Source organism: Eubalaena glacialis, chromosome 7 (genome assembly GCF_028564815.1).
Source record: "Eubalaena glacialis isolate mEubGla1 chromosome 7, mEubGla1.1.hap2.+ XY, whole genome shotgun sequence".
NCBI lineage: Eukaryota > Metazoa > Chordata > Mammalia > Artiodactyla > Balaenidae > Eubalaena > Eubalaena glacialis.
This window is the reverse complement of record NC_083722.1, coordinates 63,485,031-63,497,200: the sequence shown is the minus strand read 5'-3', so window position 1 is coordinate 63,497,200 and position 12,170 is coordinate 63,485,031.

Genomic DNA, 12,170 nt, shown 5'->3' with positions numbered 1-12,170 from the left:
TGCCCTGATTTTTCAATGAATAATACACAATAAACAGATTTTCATTTCCAAACCACACACTTAGAGGATCATTTTTAATGTAGTATGGGTATATTGTAATTTATTTACTCCATTCCTTATTTATTTATTTATTTATTTATTTATCGATTTATTTACTTATTTAGCTAGCTAGGTAGCTGCACGGAGTCTTAGTTGTGGCACATGGGATCTTCATTGCCATGTGTGAGATCTTCATTACGGCATGCAGGCTCTTTTTTGTTGCGGCATGTGGGTTCTTAGTTGCGGCATGTGGGATCTAGTTTTCTGACCAGGGATCGAACCCGGGCCCCCTGCACTGGGAGCGTGGAGTCTCAACCACTGCACAACCAGGGAAGTCCCAATCCGTTCCTTAATGATGGACATTTAAATTTGTCTACAGTGTTACTATGCAAACATTTCCCTTATTAAAAAGTGTTGTAAGAACATTCCTGTGTCTAAATCTTTACGTACTCCCTTAACAAGTCTCCCTTAATTTAAATCTCCCTTAACAAATCTCCCTTAATCTTAGAGAAGTTAATTTAACTGCCTCATGCTTCAGTTTTCTCATCTGTAAAATGGGACTTTTAATAACATCTATCTCTTGGGGATGTTATGAGGATAAAATATAGAGTCCTTTTTTATCTTTCTTTATAGCCATTGTTTTAAAGTCTATTTTGTCTGAGTATTGCAACCCCTGCTTTCTTTTCATTTCCGTTTGCATGAAATCTTTTTCCATCCCCTCACTTTCAGTCTATGTGTGTCCTTTGCCCTAAAGCGAGCCTCTTGTAGGCAACATATTGTAGGCTCTTGTTTTTTTTTTATCCAATCTGCCACTCTATGTCTTTTGATTGGAGCATTTAGTCCATTGATATCTAAGGTAATTATTGATTATATGTATTTACTGCCATTTAAAACCTTGTTTTCCCATTGACTTTGTATTTCTTCTGTCCCTTTTTTTTTCTTTTTCCTTTTGTGGTTTGATGATTTTCTTTTGTATTATTTATGTTCTCTTTTTGTTTTTTGTGAATCTATTGTATGTTTTTGATTTGTGCTTACCCTGTTTTTCAAGTATATTAACCCCTTTCTACATCTACTTGTCTTACACTGGTAGTCATATAGGCTCAAACACATTCTAGGGGGAAAAAATCTACATTTTCTTATCCTCCTCCCCCACATTTTATGATTCTGGTGTCCTCTTTTACATCATGTTTCGTGTTCATCCTTTTCCTGTTCATTGTGATTATCATTGCTTTCACAGAAATTTTTTTATTTTATTTTTTTAAATCTGTACTGGCTTATTTAAGTGATTTACTTTCCAATTGTGATTTTCTCTTTCCTATGGATTCTTACTTCTTTTCTATTTAGAGAAGACCTTTCAATATTTCTTTTAGGATAGGTTTAGTATTGCTGTATTCTTTTAGTTTTTGCTTGTCTGAGAAATTCTTTTTCTCTCCTCCTATTCTAAATGATAATCTTACTGGGTAGAGTATCCTAGGTTGCAGATTTTTCCCTTTCAGGACTTTGAATATATCTTGCCACTCCCTTCTGGCCTGCAACATTTTTGTAGAGAAATCAGCTAATAGCATTATGGGGGTTCCCCTGTAATTAACTCTTTGTTTTTCTCTTGCTGCCTATATAATTCTCTCTTTAACTTTTCCATTTTTATTATAATGTATCTTGGTGTAGGTCTGTTTGGGTTCATCTTGTTTGGGACCCTCTGTGCTTCCTGAAACAGAAGGATATCTGTTTCCTTCTTTAGGTTTGGGAAATTTTCAGCCATAATTTCTTCAAATACATTTTCAATCCCCTTTTCTCTTTCTTCCCCTTCTGGAATCCCTATTATGTGTAGGTTGGCACGCTTTATATTATCCCATAGGTCTCTTATGTTGCTTTCTTTTTTTTTTTTTTCATTTGGCTTTCTGTCTGCTATTCTGATTGGGTAATTTCCATTATTCTATCTTCCAGATCACTTATTCGTTCTTCTGCATTATTTATTCTGCTATTCATTGCCTTTAGTTCAGCTTTTGTCTCTGCAAATGAACTTTCTAATTTTTCTTGGTTCCTTTTTATAGTTTCTAGTTCCTTTTTATAGTAATCTGCATTTCTATCAATAGTCCTTAATTTCTTCAGTGTTCTCATTATCTCCTTTTTTGAACTTGGAGTCAATTAGACTGAAGAGGTCTGTTTCATTGCTTGTTCTTTCAGGGGAATTCTCTTGATCTTGTAATTGGAAGTGGTTCCTCTGCTTCTTCATTTTTACTTATATTTCTCTTGCTCTATGAGTTGAGGAGAAACAGTTATCTACTGTGGTCTTGGAGGAATATTTATATGTGGGAGTGTTCCTGCATAGCCTGCGTGGGTTTAAGATTTTTGGTGTGAGGCCTGTTTTTACTATGGATGCCTGCCGCCTCTTTCCTCAGTGTGTGCTGGCCGTTATCCGCTTGCTAGGCGGTGTGACTGGTGTTGTGGTGACCAAAGCCTGCCCTGGATGTTGAGCGGGGCCTCCTCCTCGCTCTGTGGTTGTCACAGCCCTTTCGGGGGCTGGGTCTGCTCCCTAGTTGTTGGAGTAGAAGCCCCCAGGTGCATTTCTGAGCTGTGGCGTGAGGTAGGTGGGATTGGCGTGCTCCCACTGGGAGAGGAGCCACTGAGTATTCCTCTGCTAGAGCTGTTCACTGCTGAGTGTGCTCTGTGCGGTCACCTGTCACCCGTTGTGCGGGCTCACAAAGCACACTGTTGTTGGCACTGCCCTCAGCCCTGCCTCAAGCGTGGGGAGGCCGGCAATCGGCCCTGGTGTCCCTCAGGCATTGTTTTCACAAGGCCACCAGCACAGATCCACTAAAGTCAGGTCCCAGGACCGTGGTCCTCCTGCCCCTGGACCCACTGTGGGGACTATGGAGGCAGCTCAGACCCTGGCCCGGCCCGGCCCCCGTGTGCACGTGCTCACAAAAGCCCACAGCTGCTAAGGCCAGACCCGTCCCAGCTGCGGGAGCACTCGTTGTCCGTTCGGAAAGCCCAAGGCAGCAGAGGTGTAAGTCTGCAGCTTGTGCAGCTGCGGGGAGAGATTTTGGCCCTGCTTCCTAAGTCGCGAGGCCCCAGGCTCAGCTGTGTTTTCAGCCCTACCTCTGCACGTGGGCAACCCACTGGCATCTGCTCCCAGGGCCCCCAAGGCACCAGCACCCAGGCGCCACCACCCCCCCCACCAGTGGACGGGCGTCTCAGGCTGGGGCACACAGGGTGGTGGCACGGCTGTCTGTGCAGGTCTCTCTCTGCTCTGCATGCCACAGACCAGTTGTTTTACTCTCCTCTGAAGCTCCCTTTCTGTCCTGGCTTATCTCCCTGCCAGTGAGGGGGCTTCCCAGGGTGCAGGGACCTTTCCTCATTTTCAGCTCTCTCCCAGGGGTGCAGGTCCCATCCTGCTTCTTTTTTTTTTTCTTTCATCCTACCGGGTTACATTGGAGATCTTGATTGTCCTTTCAGGTGTTTGAGGTCTTCTGCTGGTGTTCAGCAGGTGTTTTGTGAAAATTGTTTCACTTGTAGATTTTTTTTTTTTTTGGTCTCACCGCGTGGCTTGCAGGATCTTAGTCCCTGACCAGAAATTGAACCTGGGCCCTGGCAGTGAAAGTGCTGAGTCCTAACCACTGGACCGCCAGGGAATTCCCTGTAGATGTATTTTTGATGTAGTTGTGGGAGGAGTTGAGTTCCATGTCCTATTCCTCCGCCATCTTGATTCTCCATGAGGATAAAATAAATCTTCTGTGTGCATGTTTAGATCACTGTCTAGCACTTAGCACCCAAGCAGTGTTGGCTATTATTATTTTATTGCCATACTTTATAATTTGTAACCTAACCAGCTGTACTCCTCGTTGCCTTTATTCGCTGGCTCCTCAGATGCTGGTCAGGGTTCCCCACCCTCCTACCAGGTCATCCCTACGTGACAAACATAGCCTGCCCTGTGCAAGTTCCAGTGAGCCCAGGTCTCTAGGAGCTTAAGGAGGTGATCTGGGGGTTGTAGCCATCATGAGTGTCCCACAGCCTCATATAAGTCTGCAGGGACCGAGCCAACAAGAGAACACCCCAGTCCTCAACCCCCAGACCCCACAGGTTTCTGGATGTGATACACTGGGAAGGGTATGCATTGGTGGGTGCTCTGCCCGCTTTAACCTCTCTCTCTTTGTAAAAGGAGAAAGATGGTGTGTTTGTGGAGACCTTTTCTTCATTGGTGCAGACTGATCTTTCTTGCCACAATTAAAACACAGTTGGGGGACTTCCCTGGTGGCGCAGTGGTTAAGAATCCTCTTGCCAACGCAGGGGATACGGGTTCAAGCCCTGGTCTGGGAAGATCCCACATGCCACGGAGCAACTAAGCCCGTGCGCCACAACTACTGAGCCTGCGCTCTAGAGCCCACGAGCCACAACTACTGAGCCCGTGCACAACTAGTGAAGCCCACGTGCCTAGAGCCCACGCTCTGCAACAAGAGAAGCCACCATGATGAGAAGCCCGCACACCGCAATGAAGAGTAGCCCCCACTCACTGCAACTAGAGAAAGGCCGTGTGCAGCAACGAAGACCCAATGCAGCCAAAAAATAAATAAATTTTAAAAAAAGAAAAAAAATTTTAAAAATGCTTTTAAAAAAACAAACAAAACAAACAAAAAAACAAAACATAGTTGGGGTGTGGGGTGAAGGGCTTTTTACCCTTAAATCCCGGAACACTCCTGTTTGTTGTGGAATCTCTTCCTGTGACCTCCCAGAGTGGCGTCTGGGAGGTCACAGCACATCCGATTGTGATTAGACTTGCTATGCTGGAAAAAAATTGAAGGCTGGGCCACAGGCTGGCTCTAAGAAGCTGCCGTCGAGGGTGGAAAAGTCACTTATTCACACTCTTGGGATGCCTTGTCAGAAACCTGGTGTTCTGATCTCCCCTCTGAAGTCCCAGGTCTGCCCGACCATTGTTCCCCCACGCTGATCCTCCTCCCCGTCTGCTTTACTCAGGCCCTTGAATTCTTCCTTTAGATTTAGCTTCACCGCACGGAGGAATCTGGATGGCCCCTCAAGTTTTTGATCAAGACCACGTCTGAATGGAAAGTCTTGGCTCGAAACCACTTCAACACTAACCTGTTCTGTCTGACTCTTGACCCTGCTGTCCACCTGCCTCCACAAGGCTCATGGTGAATCCCTCTTGTCTGAACAGAGGACCTTTCTCCTTCCTGTCCGTGTGTGCAGTCCTCTTGGCCGCACCCCTTTAAGCCAGGAAGTCTTTCCTGGGTGTGGACATTTAGCAATAGAAACAACAACTTTAACCATTGGCTCAAGTCCCCTTGGAGGTTCCCTCTCATTCTGCTTCTGTGTGTATGGTCGTTTCACGCTTTTCTCCCACTGCAGACTGGATCAGATACCCACCTAGGAGCCAATAATTGGTGGCCAGGGGAGCCAGCAGTTACAAACATGACAAACCCAGGAGACTCATGTATACAGAGTGGGGGGTGGAGGAAGTGGGGGAGTTTGATGAAGAAGGCGCAGATCATCCCTTACTGATCATTATAGTAGGGATGCTTAGGTCGGCAGGAGAGCAGATACTAGGCATTCGTCAGCTTTTGCTGTAGTAACAAAGAACCCAATTCTCAACAGAATAAAACACTTATTGCCTTCTGAAATGAAATGAAGCCTGCGAATTGGCTGCGATTCTGGAGGGCTTTCCTGGGCTCAAGGCATCTTCTCATTCCAGGACTCAGGCTAAAGCAGTAGCCTTTCTTTTCCATGCTGTTCTCATGGAAGAAGACAAGAATGCAAGAGGCCAAAGTAAAGGAAGTGAGCACATTCAAAGTTTCTGCTCATAAGTGGCAAATATCATGTTTGTCCACATTCTAGTGACCCACTGCAGTCCTGTGTCCAGCATGTCAGTGGGGGAGCCTGGGAAACACTCCAAGTCAGGTGGCAGGGCTGTTGATGAATGATCTTCATCACTTATTGTGTGGGAGGGAGCAAGTGGTGAGCATGAATGGGAGTTAGGGCAGGACCACACGTGCAGACTCCTCTTTCAAGGAACTGGATATTTAAAGAAGTGGAGATGGTGGGACTTCCCCAGGAGTCCAGTGGTTAAGACTTCGCCTTCCAATGCAGCGGGGTGCGGGTTCAATCCCTGGTTGGGGAGATAAGATCCCACGTGCCTCGCGGCCAAAAAAAATCAAAACATAAAACAGAAGTAATATTGTAACAAATTCAATAAAGACTTTAAAAATGGTCCACATCAAATAAATAAATAAATAAATAAATAAGTGGAGATGTGGTCAGTTGTGGGGTGAATCGTAGATCAAGTTTTAAGTTTTTTAATGGAGGAGACTTTTCTGTATAGAAGTTGGAGAAGACACAGAGAGAATATGATGAAATAATTTAATTCTTTTAGCCTACATTCTTTGAGAAGTTACTTGGTGTGACCATTTTACATTTGTCATCTTACCAGTCTTCAACAGCTTCATGAGGCAGGTACTATTATTATTTTTGTTTTACCAACAAGGAGAGTGAGGCCGATATTATATAACTTGCTTAGTCACAGAGTAAGTGGAGTTGTACTTCACCCTAGTAGATGGACTGTAGTCTTTCCTTATTACTTATTTACTATATAAAGATGGTAAAAACATGTTCTTCTCCTCCCCTTCTCCCGCTGCATCCAAGAAATCCAATACACATGTAGGTGGTACTCTGCATGTCCTGGGGTAGATGGCAAATGTTTGAGATCATTGAAAGGCACGGGGTGAGCTCATCCTGCTCACATGGACATTCTGCCTTCCTAACTGACCCCAGGTGTGCTAAAAGTGTTGGGCAGCTTCACAAAGAATGCACTGGGCTTTTGGTAAGGCTTTCTGCATCTCTGCTAGATGTGGCCAAAGCAGCCAGAACTCTTGGTGATTGCATCCAGATGTTGCCTTTAGCTGGAAAACAAAGTCTACCTCAGCCTCTTTCTGGATCCAACAGAAGTTTTGGGTTTAGTGTACTTCTTGGTGGATTTGCTGACACATTTCTTTTTATTTAGGGCCAAATGTTCTGAAAGCAGAGCCTGCATTGTATTTGCCAAACATGCATAAGAACACAAACAAAACTCATGTTTGCAAGCCCCAAATAAGTGCTTCTTATGCCTTAAGTGCTTCTGGAAACCATCCAGCACCACAGTGTGTAAGCTCTCTGAACAATTCTTCATAATTGTGTATGCAAAGGATGTATATTCACAATGGCGTGAATGCCTCTAATTGCCTTTGATTACATGGCACGCTCTGTCCTACCCTCCTGAAATGAGGGTTCTTTAAAAATCAATGGCTTCCTAAATTTGATATAGGTTCCTGTGGAGTGGAATTTTGTACAATGGAATTTTCTAATTGGAGCTGGGATGAAAAGAGAGGGAGGAGAAATGGAAGGGACACCAAATTCTAAGCAAATAAAAGAAAAATCCAAATGTAAATTATTACATCCACTGCTTTTCTCCCAAACAACTCTGGAGGCAGAATAGAATTGGCTCCTTGGCCAAGTTCCTGCTGGGTGGTAGACTTGTGCAGGCTGAAACAGCATCTGATGCTTCTTGGAGTCTTGTTGGGTAAATGTAAAATTCAAAAGGGCCAACAATAGGCAAGACAGAAGATGTGGGAGAAGTGTGTTGCATATTTTCTATTCATGCCTTTATAGTCCCCAGTACCCATCCCTCCCTGGCCATGCTGGGGATGGGGTTGAACAAGACTTATGAGGGACCCTAGTCATCCGATGGTGGTTGCCCATGTGGATTGTTTGGATGGGGGATGGAGAGATTCTCCAGGATTACTTCACACTAGATGACAAGGAGTAATGGGTTGGCCGCTGGCAGTTCGTGATCCTTATCAGAAGGCAATGGAGTAAGTCAGAAAGAGAAAAAGAAATACCGTATGCTAACACATACATATGGAATCTAAGAAAAAAAAAAAGGTCATGAAGAACCTAGGGGCAAGACAGGAATAAAGACACAGACCTACTAGAGGATGGACTTGAGGATATGGGGAGGGGGAAGGATAAGCTGTGACAAAGTGAGAGAGTGGCATGGACATATATACACTACCAAACGTAAAATAGATAGCTAGTGGGAAGCAGCCGCATAGCACAGGGAGATCAGCTCAGTGCTTTGTGACCACCTAGAGGGGTGGGATAGGGAGGGTGGGAGGGAGGGAGACGCAAGAGGAAAGAGATATGGGAACATATGTATATGTATAACTGATTCACTTTGTTATAAAGCAGAAACTAACACACCATTGTAAAGCAATTATACTCCAATAAAGATGTTAAAAAACAAAAAACAAAAACAAAAACAAAAAAACAAAAGAAGGCAATGGAAAGGACAACAATTTAGCACCATCTTGGTTTACTCAAAACTCTTCAGTACTCATGCTACAAAGCTGAGCTGATTCCTGCCTGCTCTGGGTCCATTCATGTCCCTCGGGGCTAGGCCTACTTTTTTGTTTATATATTCGCTTAGTCATTCACGTTGGGGGAAAACTAATCAGACATAACAAATAAGTGCAGAGGTATGCTGATAGGGAAATATTTTATAGGCTATACATTTTATCAATTATACCCAGTTGTCACACAAACATTGTACATGTGCTTCAAGCAGAAAACTTAAAGCCAGCAGTGATACACATCATAACCAGTTTTCTCTGGAGTCTGAAGAATACTGTTGACCACACAATGTTTAAAAAAAATCTTTCTTAGCCATAGGTTCATAGCCAAAATTTTTCTTAATGAATTGAACCTGAATTTACCATTTTACAAAAGGCAACAAGAATACCAATCACACAAATGGAATACACACTCACACACCAGAAGACAGAACTGTCACAAATGCACTGAGAGGAGGACGGATACGGAGTCCCAAACAAACACTTCCCGACACAAATGGTCCTCAACATCAGACACACGTCAGAAGCAACGGACAAAATGCCCAGATAGCACCTCATGCTCAAAAGAGAAGTTTGCAGGGTGCGCACCGGTGGACTTACTCGGTCTTGGAGCTCGTCAGCTCGTCCTGAGGCATCTTTCCGTTGCACCAAGGAAAAGCGTTTGTTGGCAACCAGTGCCGAGCAGGGGAGAAACAGGGAGGGTTCCCAAAATGAATGGTTTGGGCAGCTGCTAGGAATGTCCCCCCAAATCCCCTCCCGGGGCCAGTTATGCAGGAGTAGTGGGCTCCTCGCAGCCACACGGGCGCGACGTCACGGCGGTGCCTCTGCTGGTGGGGAAGGAACCACCCCCTCACCGCACTGGGAGCCAGATATCGCGAGAGCGCAGTCTCGTGTTGGGAGCCAAAAATCTGTTAGCGAAAAGTGGGTCCAGTTGCTTACTGCTCAAAAGCCAATAAAGAGGCAAGGTTGGTGGAAAGGAAAGTTTGTTTTATTTTGGAGGCTAGCAACCCAGCAGTGGGGAGGCATAGGGCAAGAGCTTTTATAGGTGAGGGGAGGGGGCTACATGCAGAAACAGCACAGTGGGCTCTGACAGTCATCTTGAAATTGATCATGCGGTGGTCTGATCAGCATCATCTTGATTGTTTTAAGTATAGTGAGTCTTCAGTTCGAGGCTTAGTTTGTTCCCATTTATTTGAGGCCAGTTCTCAGAACTGTGGCAGCTTAAGTCATGGCTACAGTCTGGTCATCATCATGTATTGAATAGTTAACTTCTTCCACCTGGTGAGGGTTTCAGTATCTACAAAACAGCTCAAAGGATATGGGTTGTCTTCCTGCCCCTTTCCCCAGTGCTTGGCGTCTTGTAATATGTTTCAGACAGAGAAAACTGCTCAATAAAAATGCAACTCTACTTTTCATAGCTGTGCTCTAGACCATGGCTTTTTTGGTTAGTATTTGAGTTTTGTTTGTTTGTTTGTTTGTTTGTTTTTGGCCACGCCACGAGGCTTGTGGGATCTTAGTTCCCCCACCAGGTGAAAGCACTGAGTCCTAACCACTGGACCACCAGGGAATTCCCTGTTTGTGGTTTTTATTTGGGTTCTGCAGGGGATAAATCCAATCCAACTGTTTGGAATTGGGGAATGAAGAAGTTCAGTGAGTGAGGGTGGGGAGCATAGATATATGTCTTGGCAATAAAATACCATTTATTGAGCTATGTGCGCAATGAGCACTGCATTAGGGGCCTTTTGAAACATTTTCCCCTCCAACAGATATGCAAGGCACATATTATTATTGCATTTTAACCAATGGGGAGACTGTCAGTCAGAGAGCATCAGACACTCTCCAGGCTTTGGAATATAACTGGATATGTCTGAATCCAGAAGACATGATTTTTCTGATAAGAGTCTGACTCATTTTGGAATTGCCAGGGTCTGTCCTCCAGTCCCTTTTTCCCTTGGATTCCCTTTTCCTAATCCCCAGTGCTCAATGACAAGTCCTAGTGTGATCCTCTAGTACACTGAAGATTGATCTGATAGCAATAATTTATACTACTGCATTACTGATGTTGTTTCTATTTTGGAATGCATTTCAGAAATGGGGTTTTGGAGACTAGTTTCATGTAGAAGAGCTAACTGTTCCCAAAGGGTCTGAAGATGCTGGAATAAGGTTTGCCAGCATTGCTGCTTACAGAGTTTTGGTGGACAAAAATGAGGTCAAACAAGATAGTACCCTGCAAAGGGACCATGGTGCCCCTCCTAGATCCCCTATATTGAGCTGGTGTACCATCTTCCCAGCTTGCCTGAATGTTGGCTGCTAATGTTTCACAGCTGGAAAATTGTCCTGGGCTGAGGGAAGATACCTGGCCTGCAGAGCTACGGAAGTGACTAACATGGGAGCAAAAGCTCCTTTTACTTTAAGAAGTAGCCCCTCTGTAGATCAGGATAAGGCCAGACTGACTACACCTGAGCCTCTTCCTCTTCTCTTTCTCAAGTTCTTCACCTGTGAAATAGGAATAATAATAGTGCCTATCTCCTAGGATTTTAGTGAGGATTAAATGAGACAATACATGTGTATCACTCAGGGTTCGATCAGAGAAGCAGAACTGCTGTAAGTTACATAGAAAACAAAATTCTTATAGGGATTGGACTCTGCAATTGTAGAAACTGGTGGAGGAATCTATGCCAGGCTGTTGTCTCTTCATCTAATGCTAAGCTTAAAGTAGCTTTATTTTTTTTCCCAAGTTTTATTCAGATTCAATTGACATGTAATGTTGTATTAGTTTATAAAGTAGCTTTAGGTTAAGCAGGTCCGCAGTAAGCTAGGAAAAGTGGGTGTGGTTGAGAACAAAGACAAACTGGAGCCCATGAGAATGAACTGGGACCCATGTCTGTCTCTCCCCACCTGCAAACTCAGTGCCATGGCTGACATGCAGGAGAAGCTGGTGCCCTTCACCAAGACGTCATGGATGCCTGTGGAGAAGCTGCAGGAGGAAACAGAGCAAGAGTTGGAGGAATTGACAATGACCACACGAGCCAGCTGCCATAGTGCCTGGTGCCTCATCCTGACCTTCGAAGCGTAAAAAATACAGTGGCTGCTTCACTTCCACATTTCAAGTCTCATGCAGAATTTCTCTTGTGACTACACTGACCTGGAACCACTCAGGGAAAGGAATTCTGGGGGATGTAGCTCCAGCTCAGCTATGTGGTCATAGTGCAAAGCCTACAAAGCCCCCGCAGCGTGTTAAAGACTGGGAGTGTAGTATGATAATAAATGTTAAAACTATCGGTGTGGCTGAATTATGAGGAGAAACAGGCAGAGGGTTTCTGGTCTGCGAAATCCAGGAAGAAGGGTAGCGGTCCCCAAGGATCCACTGGAGGTGCACGTTTGAGGTGGAGGGGTTACTCTGCGAGGTGGAAATCTTTCTGCTTCTTGATGTCATAGTTGCCGACACTGTCCCCAGCTGGCAAGTTGGACCTCCATCGTCTTGCGGCATATCAGAGCACTCTCCCCCTCCTGATGCACAAAGGCCTTCCTTCTTAGCCCCTCTTGAGCTCCTTTTCTTCTGAGAAGAGGCTGACTGTAGCCACAGGAACTCAGCTCAAAGGGGGAACTCTGTGTTTTGCACGACAGGTGCCTCAGCCTCTGGAGTTCTGGCTTATTTGCTTGTGTGATGTCAGTAACTCAGACTATTTACCCAATCAGAGCATCCTCTGCCTCAATAACACCCACCCCTCCCCATGC